The sequence below is a fragment of the Medicago sativa genome, chromosome 7 (assembly GCF_051527215.1).
Source record: "Medicago sativa cultivar Bolivia chromosome 7, Bolivia_mono, whole genome shotgun sequence".
Lineage (NCBI taxonomy): Eukaryota > Viridiplantae > Streptophyta > Magnoliopsida > Fabales > Fabaceae > Medicago > Medicago sativa.
Window position 1 is genome coordinate 69,789,046 of NC_140755.1, and position 15,973 is coordinate 69,805,018.

General features: G+C 35.0%; 2 long non-coding RNA genes and 1 pseudogene across 3 annotated transcripts; 1 reads left to right on the forward strand and 2 right to left on the reverse strand.

Annotated features, from left to right (window-relative positions):
• Nucleotides 1-2,285: 2,285 nt before the first annotated feature.
• LOC146908089 (putative F-box protein At3g16210) lies at nt 2,286-3,478 on the forward strand (annotated as a pseudogene). The gene has a single exon (XR_015018050.1). The product of XR_015018050.1 is annotated as a putative F-box protein At3g16210 (transcript).
• A 1,212-nt stretch (nt 3,479-4,690) lies between these two features.
• On the reverse strand, nt 4,691-6,282 carry LOC146908090 (uncharacterized). Its single transcript, XR_015018052.1, has 6 exons — nt 6,140-6,282; nt 5,944-5,969; nt 5,447-5,801; nt 5,254-5,350; nt 5,035-5,130; nt 4,691-4,954 (listed from the first exon to the last, which is right to left on the reverse strand). It is a non-coding gene; the product is annotated as an uncharacterized LOC146908090 (long non-coding RNA).
• A 192-nt stretch (nt 6,283-6,474) lies between these two features.
• LOC146908091 (uncharacterized) lies at nt 6,475-7,528 on the reverse strand. The gene is made up of 4 exons (XR_015018053.1): nt 7,312-7,528; nt 6,848-6,903; nt 6,695-6,745; nt 6,475-6,600 (listed from the first exon to the last, which is right to left on the reverse strand). It is a non-coding gene; the product is annotated as an uncharacterized LOC146908091 (long non-coding RNA).
• Between the last annotated feature and the right edge of the window lie 8,445 nt (nt 7,529-15,973).

The window sequence follows — 15,973 nt, forward strand, 5'->3', positions numbered from 1 at the left end:
CTCGTGTTACAAATTTCCAGCTGGATTGGGCTTCATTAACTTTGTGCTTGGGTCTCTACATTGCTGGATTATCATTTGATAGTTTTTTCTCCCAATTTTACTTAGTTGCTTCAGTATAAACAAATTGTAATTTCCATAGTATTTCAAACTCAAATTGGTGAATTTTCCCACTTTGAGTTTGAGGGAGGCTATTAGAGTATAGAGAATAAACCATAGTTAGTTGAGATGTAAACTATGGTTAGTTGTTTAGTTAGTTAGTTAGAGTGTTTGAGAAGCTTGGTTAAGAGTTAGTTACACAACTAAATCTATATATAGGAACACTCATGTATCATTTCATATATCTTTTTCAATACAATACATAATGAATTCTAAGGGTTTTCCCTATGTTTCTTCCTATCAATCATACTTCTCCTATGAAGCTGATCTCAATCTCTATGATCCTATTATTTCCGATACTCCTCCTTCTTCCATATGATTCGACCCTCATGAAAAGATTGAAAAAGAGGTGTATTAGTAATGTGTTTCACAACTTGCTGATCGAACATTCAGTTCAAAAATTGTATATCCCATGCTTTGTGATTTGGAAGTATACGGCGTGATACTCAAAGGTTAGCTAAACGTGAATTACCAACATTTGGTGGCGTAAGAGATATGTTATCTGAGATCCAATTATTGTTCCACAGAATGGATTATCCATCACCTATACTCCACCTGCTACCTGCTTTAAGAATAAATTTAGAGTTGCATATGCTTGTCCAAACAAAGCTAGGCTTATGTCCCATCCTGGAATAAAGAAAGGTACAATGAGCATAATACTTTGCCTTGTAAAGTCTAGCAATAAGAGTGTCGGGATGTTTCATAATCCGCAACCCCTGTTTTCCTAGCTTGGCAAGGTTAAAATTTCCTAAACTTTTAAACCCCATACCTCCATCTTTCTTATGCATTGACAATTTATTCCAGGAAGCCAGTGAATACCTTTGTTTTGTGCTCTGAATGTCCGTACCAAAAGGAATTCATCTTTTCTATTTCATCACAAAGTAAGGAAGAAAGCGTGAAAATACTCATAAAATATGTAGGAATGGATTGCAGAACCGACTTGATTACGATTTCGCTCCTGACCTTTGAGAGGCATTTAATTTGCTACTCTAGGAATTTATTTTTTTCTAGACCCTGTCCTCAATGAAGTTGAAAGTGGATTTTTTGCTTTGTCATATCATAGAAGGTAAGCTCAAATACTTACCAGTGCCAAGCACAACTTACACACCAAGAGTATTAGCAATGTAATTATGCTATGCCTTCGGAACATTTCTGCTACAAAAAATTTCAGATTTTTAAAGATTAACAGCTTGACCTGAAGCCTTCTCATAGATGGAATGATAACATGAAGCCTTGTCATAAATCGAATGAATATCTTTTAGGATCTATGAAATATGACGTGTTAGGTGAGAGACCATGCAAGAATTTCTCAGCACGAAATAGTAGTCGACATTTTCAATGTACATCGTTATCCAATGAATCCATTGAGAAGAGAATCCCATTCAATCATATTTAATTATGTAGGAATTCATATATATATTTTTAACCAAACGTGCCTCAAAATTTATGGTTTGGATCATTTAGGTAAACTGTGGCCTAATCATTCAATTATTTCTTTTGAAGGACGTTCGATTTTCATATGGGAGCCCTATCAAAGTATTTCCACAATTTTTTAAAGGTTTCCACAATTTATTTATTTTTTGGATATTTTTAGAAGCAGATTTCAATCTTGGACCTTTTAATATTTCTTAAAGGAAACGGAAGATTTACAGCGTTTTTTTTAAAGGAAAAAAATTTAAAATATTTCTTTTTTTTTGAACAAACAAAATTAATTTAAAATATTTCTTAATGGAAACGAAAGATTTACAGCTTTTTTTTTTGAAGGAAAAAGATTTAAAATATTTCTTAATGGAAACGAAAGATTTTTTTTTTTTGGTTACATGGAAATTTCTTACAGCGTTTTTTTTCTAAGGAAAAAGATTTAAAAGTGTTAAATAATTTTTAAAAAAAGAAGATATTTAACAATTTAATATACATCTGCTTCTCAATTAGTTCAAAATTTCATCATTAAGAAATTAGGGTTAAAAAAAAAAAGAATATTTGCTTCTCAATTAAGTATTTTAGGAAACACACTTCTCAATAAGTAGGACCCTGCTCCCTTCTCCTCAAATCGAAGGCGACCTGCTGGTGAGTCAGTTCTATCTCTTTCTCCTATTGCCTTCTGTTTTGCTTTGCTTTCTCACCGCAAGATGGCCAAATCTTTGGGTGAAAAAAAGGTTAGTAACCACCGGAGGATCTTGCATTATTAGTTCTATCAAAACTTCCATTAAAATCTTTGAAGCGTTTTGGATGCATTAAGAAATCATGGTCTCTCTTGTTTGAAAACCCTTATTTCATCACCATGTTCCGCACTAATTTCATATCTATTCATCACTCTTACTATGATGATACAACACTTATCCTAGAAGAGGTTGTCCACAGACCTCTTCAAACTCCTCGTGTTAAATTCTATTTCCATTCACTCTCTGGTAAGAGGTTTGAGAATAGACTCAAATTCCACTTGCCAAATCCATTTCAAGAGGAGGACCCTAACCTTTATATAGTAGAGTCTGGAGCTGCTAACGGAACTCTTTGCCTCCACAGAGGACCCGATGAACTTGTATTGTGGAATCCAAGTACCGATGAATTAAATGTTGTTCCTTCCGGTTCTATGGTGTCTATGCCACCTTACCGAGATTCTCTCATTAAACTTCATGGATTTGGTTATGACCATGCTAGAGATGACTATAAGATTATTAGGTGCATACATTTTTTTCCACTAAATTACCAAGATCTTTTACGTCTCAACCTGTCGGAGGAAGATGTTCAACGGGATGAAATATCTTATGCACATGTATGGGAGATTTATAGTCTAAGATGTAATACTTGGGAAGAACTTCATGTCGATATGCTTCCACATTGTTATTCAGGTTTACTGTACACAGATGGAATATGTCATTGGTTGTCTAAAAATAATGCTCAACATTACTTGGTGTCATTTGACTTGAGCAATCATGTGTTTTTTACAACATTCACGCCCTTAGCAACACCAAGATACATAGATCCCAATCTTGATTTTAAGGATGTGAGGACACAATTGGTGATGTTAAATGGTTCCATTGCTTTGATCTCTTGGTATGGAGACACAACCACCTTTCACATATCAGTTTTAGGTGAACTTGGTGTGAGTGAATCATGGACTAAACTCTTCATTATTGGACCTTTATCCGACCTTATTATGTATCCTATTGGAGCAGGGAGTAATGGTGATATATTCTTCAAAGCAGGAGATGGAAAACTAGCCTTTGATTTAAGAACACAGATGATTGAGGAACTTGACGGTGTTGAAAAAGCATATTTAAGAATTATAATCTATAAGAAAAATGGAGGAATAAATCATTAGTTAGTTTTTGTTTTTCTCTTTATTAGGATCATTTTATCTTCAATAATAAAAAGTGGTTTGTCAATCGCCCATTATCATATTTACGAGTACAAAGCATATGAAAAATTAATAAACCATTTTGCAATTATGAATGTTGCAGCTTTAACAATTTTACATTGAAAGTATGTGTAATATCTTTCTATTTGAAAATTGATGTGGTTTTTATTTCAATTGTTGGAATAATCTTTTGTTTGTATTTAATTTTTTTTTACTTGAAATATATGTTCATTTTTTTTCGCTGAGGAATCAAGCGGATGAAATTTCATAGTAATTATACGGTCCTTTTGAAAGAAAAAAGCTCTTTAAACCAACAATGAGAAGGGTATCAAAACACATATTTCATTCATCTTGCCTTAAGTTTTCTGTTGGTCTTGTTTCAGATACACACTTGAGATTTATGATTTGGCCATGCTTAATCTTAATTACTCTCTTTTGCAAATTGAAAAGTTTTTTTTTGGCTACAATGCTTAGTATTTGGGGTAGATGAATGATAATTTGCTATCTCCTACTGAGGCAAGAGGATCATGAAAATATGAGATATTATGGAACAACTGACTTAAATTGTTCTTTCGATCTCTTTTAATTTATAAAATATATATATGTTGATGAATATGTTTTACTTGATGAAGATATTAAGTTATTTGAAATGCTTTAAAGTAATATGATTAACTGATTGCTCTATACACTACTAGAATCTCTCCAATTTCCTGCGGAATTTCCTGCGGATTATGCCTTAAATTCCGCAGGAAACCTGTTTCCTGCGGATTTTGCCAAGGATTCAGGTTCCCAGGTAATACCTTTGTGGGTAATTGCTTCCTGAGGATTTATGAACCGCAGCAAATGTACTTGCGGAAATTTCCTCAGGTAAAGTGAAAATAATCCGCAGGAAAGTTTTGGTCAGGGTTAAAGGAATTTTTTCCTGCCCGTGATGTTTCCTACCAACATACGGCAGGTAATTCCGCAGTAAAAACCGCAGGAAACTCGGCAGCATAATATATTCCACAGGTAAATCCTCAGGAATTAGATATTTCCTCAGGTAAATCCGCAGGAAACTTTATAAACAAGTTTTAGATTCTAGTCGACCATCATGCATCTAATTACCACCGTAAGAAAATATTCTAATGAAATTATACCAAGATATCATAATTCAATAACTAAATAAAATTGAAGTAAGCTTGAAAATGGTCGTTAGACCAATATATTAGGCTAAAAGTAGCAAGAGTTACATTACAATACAAAACTCATTATTGTCACACTCCAATTTACAGTAAAATACATAGAAAGTGTAACAATACAAGGTCTTAACATAAAATACATTGTTGGATATTGTAGAAAACAAGCTCTTTACAAGATTACTAATCTATGAAAATGGAACAGTCATTGTTGCATGCCTCTGAAAGCGATTTGCACTGGCAGAGACTTGTGATAACAGTACACCTGTTGCATGAAAATAAATTTAATTCACCGAACATAAAGAGAAAAAAAAACCAAAAACAAAATCTTTAACATGTATGTACCTTACTACTTGTCTCATAGACATAAGACTTCAAGGTGTTCTTTTATTTGGTTACCAAAATCTTTAACATGTATGTAGCTGCACTTAACATTAACACCTGGAACAAACAATGAACACAAGGAAAAAAATCCATATAAGGCGAAGTACAAACTATTAAAGGTAATCGTGCGAAGTACACCTAACATAAAAAGTATGAAAAAATCTTGCCAACTGAACATACCCATACCAGGTGGAAGGTAATCCTGTGTGCTGCACATGGTCCGGCTGCGATTGAATGTATGCACTGACCATCCAAAGTCCGCTAGCTTAAGTTTACCCTGATAATGAAGAAGATTTTCACATGATCAGCACAAATTGAAAATAACAACCAAAAGAATCATAAAAGAAACAATAGTCTAAGTATGGAGGATCACTTGTGCACCAATAAGAAGGTTCTCTGGTTTAATGTCCCTGTGTATGACATGCTTTCCATGGCAGTATATAAGGGCACGAGCCAATGATGAAACATACTGCCTCGACCACAAAATAACAACATAAGCTTGTCAGTTTCAGAAGAATACCCACATGACCAATTAGATACACACTCTATGTTATTTGTGTCAGAAATGATACACACTCTATGTTATTTAACCTTCTTCAGCAGCCATGCAGATGTACTGCAATGTTAAGTAACAGAAGTCACATGCCCCTGCATATATGTCGAAACTCTAGTCCAGGCCATGCAGATTCTTAGGTACAAGCCCTTGTGAAGGCGTTTAGTCCATATACCTGAATCACCGAATGCAAATCTGGATTTACATCTAAAAGAAAGGGAAAACAGGGTTCTAATGTTCTCACAAAGTCTTTGAAAAAGGATTGACAGAATTGGAAACCATAATGATTAAAAAGTTAGAAGAAAAAAAGTTCTTACCAATTAATTAGACATAAAACAGACACCTGCATGACAAAAATGCATCAATATCAGTATATGTTTCATAACTATGAAGTTTTAATTGACAATGCAATCATCCATGATTGAAAAAAGCTGGTATGTTGCTCTGAAACACCTACAGACTATAACTACTACACCAATCTCTTGAAAGACCTACAGACTGTAACTACTATACCTTGAAACCTCTTGACGCTAAAGGTTCTATAATTTGTCACATCGAATGTCTAAAACAAAGAAACCTCTTGCAGCTAAATCTTCAATACACACTTTCATGAGACCAAAATCACATTTTTGTCGCATTATTTACATTCATTTTCTCTACTTAAATCTACCTTGCTTGGCTTTTATCTTTCACTCCTTGAAATATTACAATACGTATCATTAATATCTAATCATTAATATCTGATTGCCATAAAAATATCAATCCTCTACAATCATAACCTATTAATTATAAAAATATCAGCTGCATAATCTCTATCAGCTGCATAATATCAATCCTCTATAATCATAACAGCAGATCTGGCCTATGATTAAGCTTGCTACGTTAGCGCAAAAAACACCACAACCTTGATAAACCTCTACAATCAATTGAGTTTATTCCTCTGCATATTCGTAAAAATTTGCGGACATAATAACCTGCATCAAGCATAACAACCTGAAAATTAGAACAAAAACTTCCAGCCATACCATGATATATACTCGACACTCAACTGTTAAAGAGAGTACACACCTGGAAATAACAAAGTAGAACAACGTGAAGCTACCTTCACTAATCAAAAAGCTATTAATGAATCAAAGGTAAAATCTAGGTCAGAACACAGGCACTAAGAAGTAAAAACATAAACCTTGAAAAAGAAATTCAAAGTGTGTTTGTGGTGATTACCTCTTGAAAACAAAGAGAGATCCTTCAATATCAGAAATAGTTGGAATCAAAGTTGGCTGAAATTAGAAATGCAGAACATGAAAATAAGAACAAAAATACAAAACAAGTTGATCTATATCCAAAAAAGTTACTCAAAGTTTACATGTAAATCACACTAACACTAATTTGCATGCAATAACTCAGCTATGTTCTAGAAATGCAGCAATGTTTACACATCAATATCAATTTTTTTTTATTACAAATGGAACAAAACATAAACAAAATTGAATATTATCACAAAAATTCAATTCATAGTACTGTAGCATTCAAATCAGTTTGAATCTCCTCACGTTCATAACCGGTATCAATTGTAACAGCGCAATCGAAATTCTTCAAAATCACGAACATCGCAATCACAACCAAATCGAAATTCATCAAAATCACGAACAGCGCAATCGAAGAAGTGGAAGGAACGAAGAAGATACCTGATTGTGTGGCGACGTGGCGGTTGAGGCCGGCGAATCGGAGAATGGCGACGGCGGATCGAGGATGAGAATGAGCTGAAGTTAGGGTTTTGAGGTGAGGACAAGAGTCTCCACCACATGATGAATTTGTCGATCCAGTGTTGTTACGGCGTTGTTTGATTGAAAATGGAAGAAGAAGCAACAACGAAACCGAAAGAGTTAATTGTTATTACGCGTTAATTAAATTTTTAACAAAAGTATATATAATATAATTATAAAATAAGCGTTAATTCAATTTTTAACAAAAGTATATATAATATAATTATAAAATAAGCGTTAATTCAATTTTTAACAAAAGTATATATAATATAATTATAAAATAAAGACAAATGAAGATAGTTGTTTCCTACGAAAATGTCCGCACATAAATCCGCAGAAAATGTCTAAAAAACAAAATATTTCTTTCGCAGGAAGTTCCTCAGGAAAAAATGATATTACCTTAGGATTTTCCTGCCAAAACAGGATCCGCCGGAAATCACCCTCTAGTAACAAAATCCGCCGCAAAATTCCCAGGAATTCCTGCGGATATTTTTCCTTGGGAAAATCTGCAGGAAATTAGTTGATTTCTAGTAGTGATAGGATACAAATGAATGCTCCGATTATAGGAAACATATTGCAAAGAAGGAGTCTTGGTAAAGTCTTGAGTTTGTATGGTTTATATATACTTTTTTTTTTTTTTAAAGATGCTTAACACAGTAGTAGAATTAGTTTGGTGGAATGGTTTGGTTTGATTTAAATATCCAAATGATTGAGAACCTTAGCGTTATAACATCTAGATTTTGTTGTAAGACAGTAATTCATACGGAAAGCCTCATTCCATTTGTAGGAGCAAATATTTAATTTTTCTTCTTATTTTCACCTAAGAGGTATATGATTCTAGTTATTAGGGTTTTACCGTGTATCCAAAGTATCAGTTGCAAATATCATAATTATTAAGAAATTTCTTGTTTGTTTTTTAATGTTAATTATAGTTCTGTCTGCAAGATGATATGATTTATCTTTCTATTGTATTGAATGGTCTCTGGTTTTATGTAAAACTTGCATATATTTGGAAAACTTTATAATCCAACGACAAACATATCTATGTTTCTATTTTATAATCAAAAGACAAGCAAGCACTTCTTGCTAATACATCTGTTGTGGAAACATAAAAGTCACAAACTCAAAATACCAAAATGAAATAAAGAATAGAAACGAATTAATGAGAAAAGAGGAAGAAAGAAAGATGCAGGTGTCACGAATCATGGATTCCCAGGGATAAAGGTCATAGTGATCAGCTAGAAAGAGAGCGTAGCGATATTCATGAGTAGCGATATTCATGAGGTAAGTAACCGTAGAGACTCATAGGAGAATCAATAGATTTGATAAAAGATAATGAAATGATACATGAGTGTTCCTATATATAGAGTTTAGTTATGTAACTAACTCTAACTAACTCTTAACCAAGCTACTAACTCTAGTTTACCTATCAACTAACCATAGTTGATTATTCATATTCTAATAGTCCCCCTCAAACTCAAATTGGGAAAACTCACCAATTTGAGTTTGAAATACAATGAAAATTACAATTTATTCATACTAGATTAATTAAGCAAACTAGGGGGTAAACTAAGTAAAACAAAAGGCTGATAAGAAAACAAGAGAAGCCCAACAAGCTGATGAAGCACAGGCCCACATGAGGAATCCAAGGGAAGTGGAGTTGTAGCTACACAACTGAGAACACGCAGCAGAAAGAGCTTCTGATGAGCCTGAGTACAGCTCCTGAACAAAAAAAGGTTCTGAACAAAAACAGCTTCTGAACAACAGAGAATGCTTCTGACCAAAACAACTTCTGAACCAAAGTAGCTTCTGACCGAAACAGCTTCTGAACCAAACAGCTTCTGATCAAAAACGGTTCTGAACCACAAATATGCTTCTGATTCTGAATGTACTTCTGCAACATCCTTCTAAGCAGCTTCTGAATCTTTGCAGAATCTGATTCAAAACAACTTCTTCAATCAGCCACTCAATAAGTACTTTTGCAAAGCAACTTATTACAAACGCGCTTTCTTGCCTCGATCCCATGGTATCCACCACAACCGAAAACGAATTTGACGGAGAATGGCGAAAACAGAGAAAAACGAACACGAACCAACACTTCCACCGGGATCGAAATCAACGATTGTTTTCTCATGTAACTGAAAGGAATGAATCTTGTTGTCGACAGCAAAAACAATTGGTTCAGTCTGTTTTCCGACGAACAACCACAAGGCGGAAGGCCTCACGGCGGCGACGCCGTAAACAGAGCTCCTCAATCTCACCGGAGTTGCATGAATGACGAATTCTTCCGACGCTTCAGAAACAACAAAATCAGACAATTCTTCAATTCAGGTTCAAGAACTTGCAATTTCTCATCATCTTCGTGCACAACTAACACAGAATCATCATCATCGACGATGTCGTTGCAAGAAGTAACAAGAATGCAAGAAATCTCACCAATCTTGACGGAAAATCCATCGAATTTTGGTTCGATCGAAGGAGTAGAAAACAGATTGATAGGAGAATCAAAACTATCGAATCGGATGCAATCATGAGAAGCTGAAGGTTCTTGAATTGCAGGAGCAGAATCTGCATCAACAGAATCTTCATCTTCATTAATATTGGAAGCGGAAGCGAAAGCATCATCATCTTCATCCCTAGGGTATCGCTCTGATACCATGTCACGAATCTTGGATTCCCAGGGATAAAGGTCATAGTGATCAGCTAGAAAGAGAACGTAGCGATATTCATGAGGTAAGTAACCGTAGAGACTCATAGGAGAATCAATAGATTTGATAAAAGATAATGAAATGATACATGAGTGTTCCTATATATAGAGTTTAGTTATGTAACTAACTCTAACTAACTCTTAACCAAGCTACTAACTCTAGTTTACCTATCAACTAACCATAGTTGATTATTCATATGCTAATAGCAGGCAGAGAAGAAGAATAAGAACGGAATAAAAGAGAGTAACCAAAATGTTGTATACTAAATTTTTAATAGCAACCATTGAGTGAGAAAGCGTTAAATTAATGAATCGAAAGATCAAGAATATCACTAGAAAAAGAACAAGTGTTAATGGAAAAAATTGTAGAATTAATGAGTGTATGTAGAGGATGTGTGTGCCGAAGTCGGTTAGTGGGATGGAAATAAAAACTGAAACGTTATGTTTGTAGTCGGCTTCTTTTTGCCGAACTGTTATTGCACTGGATTATAGACTGACTTATGGCATGTGCATTCATCAATTGGACTTCTTACGGAACGTCAATTCTTGAGCTTGCAGAACTGTATCAGTCTGGCCTGCTTTGATTTTGGCAGTGTATCAAAGTTCAATTCTTGAGCTTTCAGAACTTCAATTTTAAGGGATTATTAAATCTTGAATATCTTGACAAAGTTTAGATTCTTAAGTTTGAGAGGCTGCACAAATCTTTTCAGAATACCTGACAGCTTTAACAATATGACATCTCTTAAGGTGTTTAGAAAGACTAAATCTACAAGGAAATAACTTTATTACACTTCCCTATTCCATCAAGAGGCTTTACCATCAAGCATATTTAAACTTGTCTCACTGTCATAGTCGAGCATTTTCCTGAGCTCCCAACAAGAATTGGTCCATCAAATTCAGTGGGATGATATTTTAAAACAATGTCCGGATCCCGTGATCACAGATCAGGAATATATATATTTTTGATTGTTCTAAGCTGGCGGTATTCACAGAGGTACCATTTGAATGGCTAAAAAGACTAGTTGATGTGTGTATTATGCCTATCTTACCTTCCCCCCTCTCCAGTTTCACAGTTAAGATACTTGTTTGTGTTTCAGGAACCTCACCACTTCCGATGTGGATTTGACATTATTCTTCCTTGTTATCAGATTTATTTTTTTTCATGAGTTTGATTACAAATGTAACGGGGATTCAATAATAAGGATAAAGGAGTTTGATATGCATGTCGACTGGCTCATCTTTGTTTTTTGTATAACATTTGAGGTGAATAATCATTCAGATATGAAAAGATGAAAATTATCAGAATGAAGAACAAGACAAATTGGATTATCATAGGTTTCATGCATCGGAGGTATTACGTGCTTCCACTCACCAACATTTTCAATGTGAATCAACAATTGCATGTTCTTACTACAAGCCTTTTGCTTTGGTGGGATGGGATGTAAAATTGAATTTAAATTGAGCTCAATACAATTCTTATCAGGTCACTTGTTGCTTTAATCTCAATTGAATATAACAGTTAACACAATTATTCACTTTCACTCCGTTATTTTTTAGTTATCTTTTTAAGGTTACCTTCCATTCAGTGAAGTAATCAAGTACAGATTTGGTACATTGTTTCGGATTGTTGATGGAGGAACGTAGATTAGCAATGCGAAAGCGATCAACTTTACTAAAACGTTCATGAAGATCTTGCCAAACTTCAAAAGCGGTGTAGTGAAACACAATGGTCTGGGCAATAGAATCAGGGCCAGAATTGATTAGCCAAGATTGAACGAGATGATTACAACGCTCCCAAGCATTGCGATTCAAATCTTGAAGATCAGGAACAGGAATAGAGGCATTGATGAACCCTAATTGGTTCTTCGTTCCCAAAGCGCGTTTCATAGATCGATTCCAAGCAAGGTAATTAGAACCATCAAGCATTGGAGAAACAGTTAGAGAATTAGGACCTTCTATTGTAAGTGCCAATTAAGTCTTTTGATATTTGTAATCTTTAATTCTATTTTGAAAGGCAATTATGGTACCACCATTTCTAATGGAATCATAGACGCCGAGGAACCTTCTATTGTAAGTGCCAAGTTATTTGTCCAGTTCTCATTATATTGTTGTTGATGTGTATTTAGTTTTTCCATTGGGATTTTCCATGTAATTTAATGCAGCAAATTGATTCTGAACTGTTTGTGGCTCCTCAGCCTCCTATTTATTTCGGCGACGATGATCTTGCTTGAGTCAAGATTGAAGTGCACCCCTGCAAAAAAGAAGTTAAATGTGGACTTTGCTTAGGTATAATGGTCAAGATGGATGATGTTGTTGAAGTTAGGAATGTGGAGACAAAATATGCACTTGTCTCTCTTATGATTGAGAAGGACCGAGAATGGTGTATGTAATCCTGGAATTTGAAATGAAATGATGTAGACAAACAATTTTTTTAGTGAATTGTTGTTTGATCATTTGCTGCAATTTGTACAGCATATTTCTCTGAAAATTATTCTGGTATGTAAGCTGAAACACCAAAGAAATGATATATACATAAAATGACAAGTCCCTTGCGAAAAATGTTCACAAAGGAGTGTCCCAAAAGTTGGGATTTATTTACATAAAGATTATATAGTTATTTATTTTATTTGATGTTGCTTTTATATTTTGATACGTTCAAGGCTCCGTTTGGTTCGGGAGTGGTTATGGTGCATAAGAAAATCCTTATGCACCGTGCATAAGTCCCAACATAATTGCTTCCTACACCCCCAAACGCGAAAACAAACTGAATCATCACCGTCGTTCATCATCATCACCACTGGAATCTTCAATCTCATCATCAAGACCGTCGTTCATCATCATCACCATCATCATCACCGTACCGGAATGCCAAAACCATTTTGCTGTGGAAATGATTTTTGTGAGTTGTACTCCAAAACCAATAGATTTACTTAATGGTTTCCAGCAGGTGAAAAAAACTAAGGACCTAGAGCCATTGCCATCATTTAGTTTTGGACTGACACAATTGGAGGAGGAGGAAAGAAATGGTTTCTGTGAGTTGTACTCCAAACCCATTTTGTTGTGGAAATGGTTTCCAGAATCTTCAATCTCATCATCAACATCGTCGTTCATCATCATCACCGCCATCATCACCGTACCGGAATGCCAAAACCATTTTGTTGTGGAAAACCATTAGATGTACTTAATGGTTTCTAGAAGTTGTACTCCAAAACCATTAGATGTACTTAATGGTTTCCATCAGTTTCCCAACCATAAATCCCAGCCTATGGGTGCGGAAATTCGTGCAGTTATGGTGAAAATCACGAACCCGAATCCACAGTTCCACCTCCAAACCCAGAACCCTCACAACCCACTTCAGAACTCCCCAAGAACACGAAGAAAAAGCTAGCGAGACAACAGAGATGGGAAGCAAAGAAAGCAGAGAAGAAAGCGGCGGTGAAGGAGCAGAAGAAGAAGAAGAAGGAAACCGAACGGAAACGAAAGGAATGGGAACAAAGTTAAAACCTAGATCTACACTGTTTGGTTGTTTATCTCTGAAAACCGAGTCCAGATTTGGATTATAGAAGGAAAAGGATTTTTAAAAGTGAATTTTTTTTTGAAATCGGAGTCATTTCCTACTACTCTGGCGGCGGCGCCGCTGCCCTAGGGCGACCGCCCACCTCGTCGGAGGTGTGTAGAAGATGAAGCTTCGTCCCAGATCGGTATCTTAGAGAGAAAGTGAGAGAAAATCTGTTTTTCAAAAGAGTAGAGAGAGAAAGGACAAACACAAAATGAAAGAAATCTGATGGTTGTGAAGTGTTTATGCACGGTGCATAAGGAAATGGCTTATGCACCATAACTTTTGTCGGGAAAAGGAGGGATTTTTAAATTATTTTACTGTTTTACCCTTAAACTTAATTAAATAAGGATAATAAAGTAACGAAACAATACCGATGTAATCGATAACAACACGATATAGACGATGAAATAGTGGATTAGTAATAGGGTTGTTACAAGTAGTAATAAAAGTTGTTACAAGGAAAAGTTGTTAATAATAAGGAAAAAAAGTTGTTACAAGGATAATATAACCTAATAATAATTAAAGTTGTTACTAATAATAATAATAATAATAATAATAATAATAATAATAATAATAATAATAATAATAATAATAATAATAATAATAATAATAATAATAATAATAATAATAAAGTTGTTTAAAGGATAATATAACCTAATAATAATAAATGTTGCAATTTTTAGTTATTTTGATGTTAATGAAATTTTATGTCATTCAACTTTATTTTGTTGCAAGTATTTTATGATGGAATTTATTATTTCATATTTTCGTTAATTATTTTATGACACTAAAATGTAATGAAAATAGGTTACATAAGTTTAAAAAAAAATCGAGTAATTTTTATTAAAAAATATGGGTACTCGACATTTAATATCAACAAAAACGAAACAAAAAGTTAATTTGGGTAACCCACTATCCAACCCAACCCAAACCAGAAATTAATGGGTTTACCCAATTCAATAATGTAATGGATGGTTACTTTACCTCACCAAACCCGAGTATCCTATATGGTTTGGGTCTTGGATTTGGTCAAACCTAACCTAAACCGATCTATGTACACCCCTAACAAGTAGGAATTTTGCTCTCCACCCAGCACATTTTGCTTGCACCCTGCAGCCCTTCCATATTTACCCTTGCACATGTTAACTAACGCAAGTGTAAATGTATGTGTTAGTTAACATGCGTTGCGCAACTTAAGTAACACAAATGTTAAACACTGCGTCAGTTAACTTGCGCAGCAATTAGCACATGGGTGAACACTGCGTGAGTTAACTCACGCAGCCAGTAGCACATGCGTGAGTTAACTCACGCACACTCTGTGCATACAACCAGAAGAGGCAGAAACCTCTATTTTCCCTATTTTTTCAATCCTTCTTTCATACATTCATTCAAGCATACATTTTTCATCATTCATTCAAGCATTCATTCAATCAAGCATTAACTCATAATTATATTACGAAAAAATAACATAATAAAACAACAGAATAAAATAACGCATAATGTCATAAAAATGCTAAAAAGCGCAAGTGTAATAGGATTACACCCAAATCCAACAAAATGTCAAACAAAAAAAACTACACAAGTCATAAAAGCTACACAAGTCATACTGGTCCATCCCGTGGACTCCTACTCCTCCTCCGCGGAGTCGGCACCTGCTCCAGCATGCTCCACTCAGACTGTATGCCCTGCATGATGCTCCTGAAACTGATAGGCATGATCCTGCGGCTGCTGATAGACCTCATAATGCTGCTGATACTGCGTCGGGTCCACCGTCTGGGATGGACTCGTCTGCGACGTTGATCCCCCTGCAACATCAACTCTAGCAAGTCTCGTTCCCCCACCTCTCCCTCGACCAGCCATAGGAGGGTGTAATGCTTCTTTCTCCCTTCGTGCACTACTAGTAGGGGCCATACTTCCTGCCCTAAGTCTGTCACTCTTATCCTGAGGCGGCTCAGGCGGTCTCTGAGACGTATTCCTCCGAGGCATATCTGCACAACATTTAACAAAACACAAATTCAATATACATTTTCATACGCACATTGTGTCATTTCCAACAATTCAAAAACAACACTAAAATTCCAACAATGTCATTTCAATCCGTAAACTACCACATTGCAGTCAAACATGTTATAATCAAAATTAATAAACCATATGCTAACTAATTTGATAAGTCACAATCCAAAAAAACAAAATAATTACCATTGAGACTTTTTACAAAACACATGTGTGCAATTTTCAAACAACTACCTTTATCTAACAATTTGTAGACCCTAAACTACCACATTCTACTTTAAACAACTTCTAAACAACAATTCCTA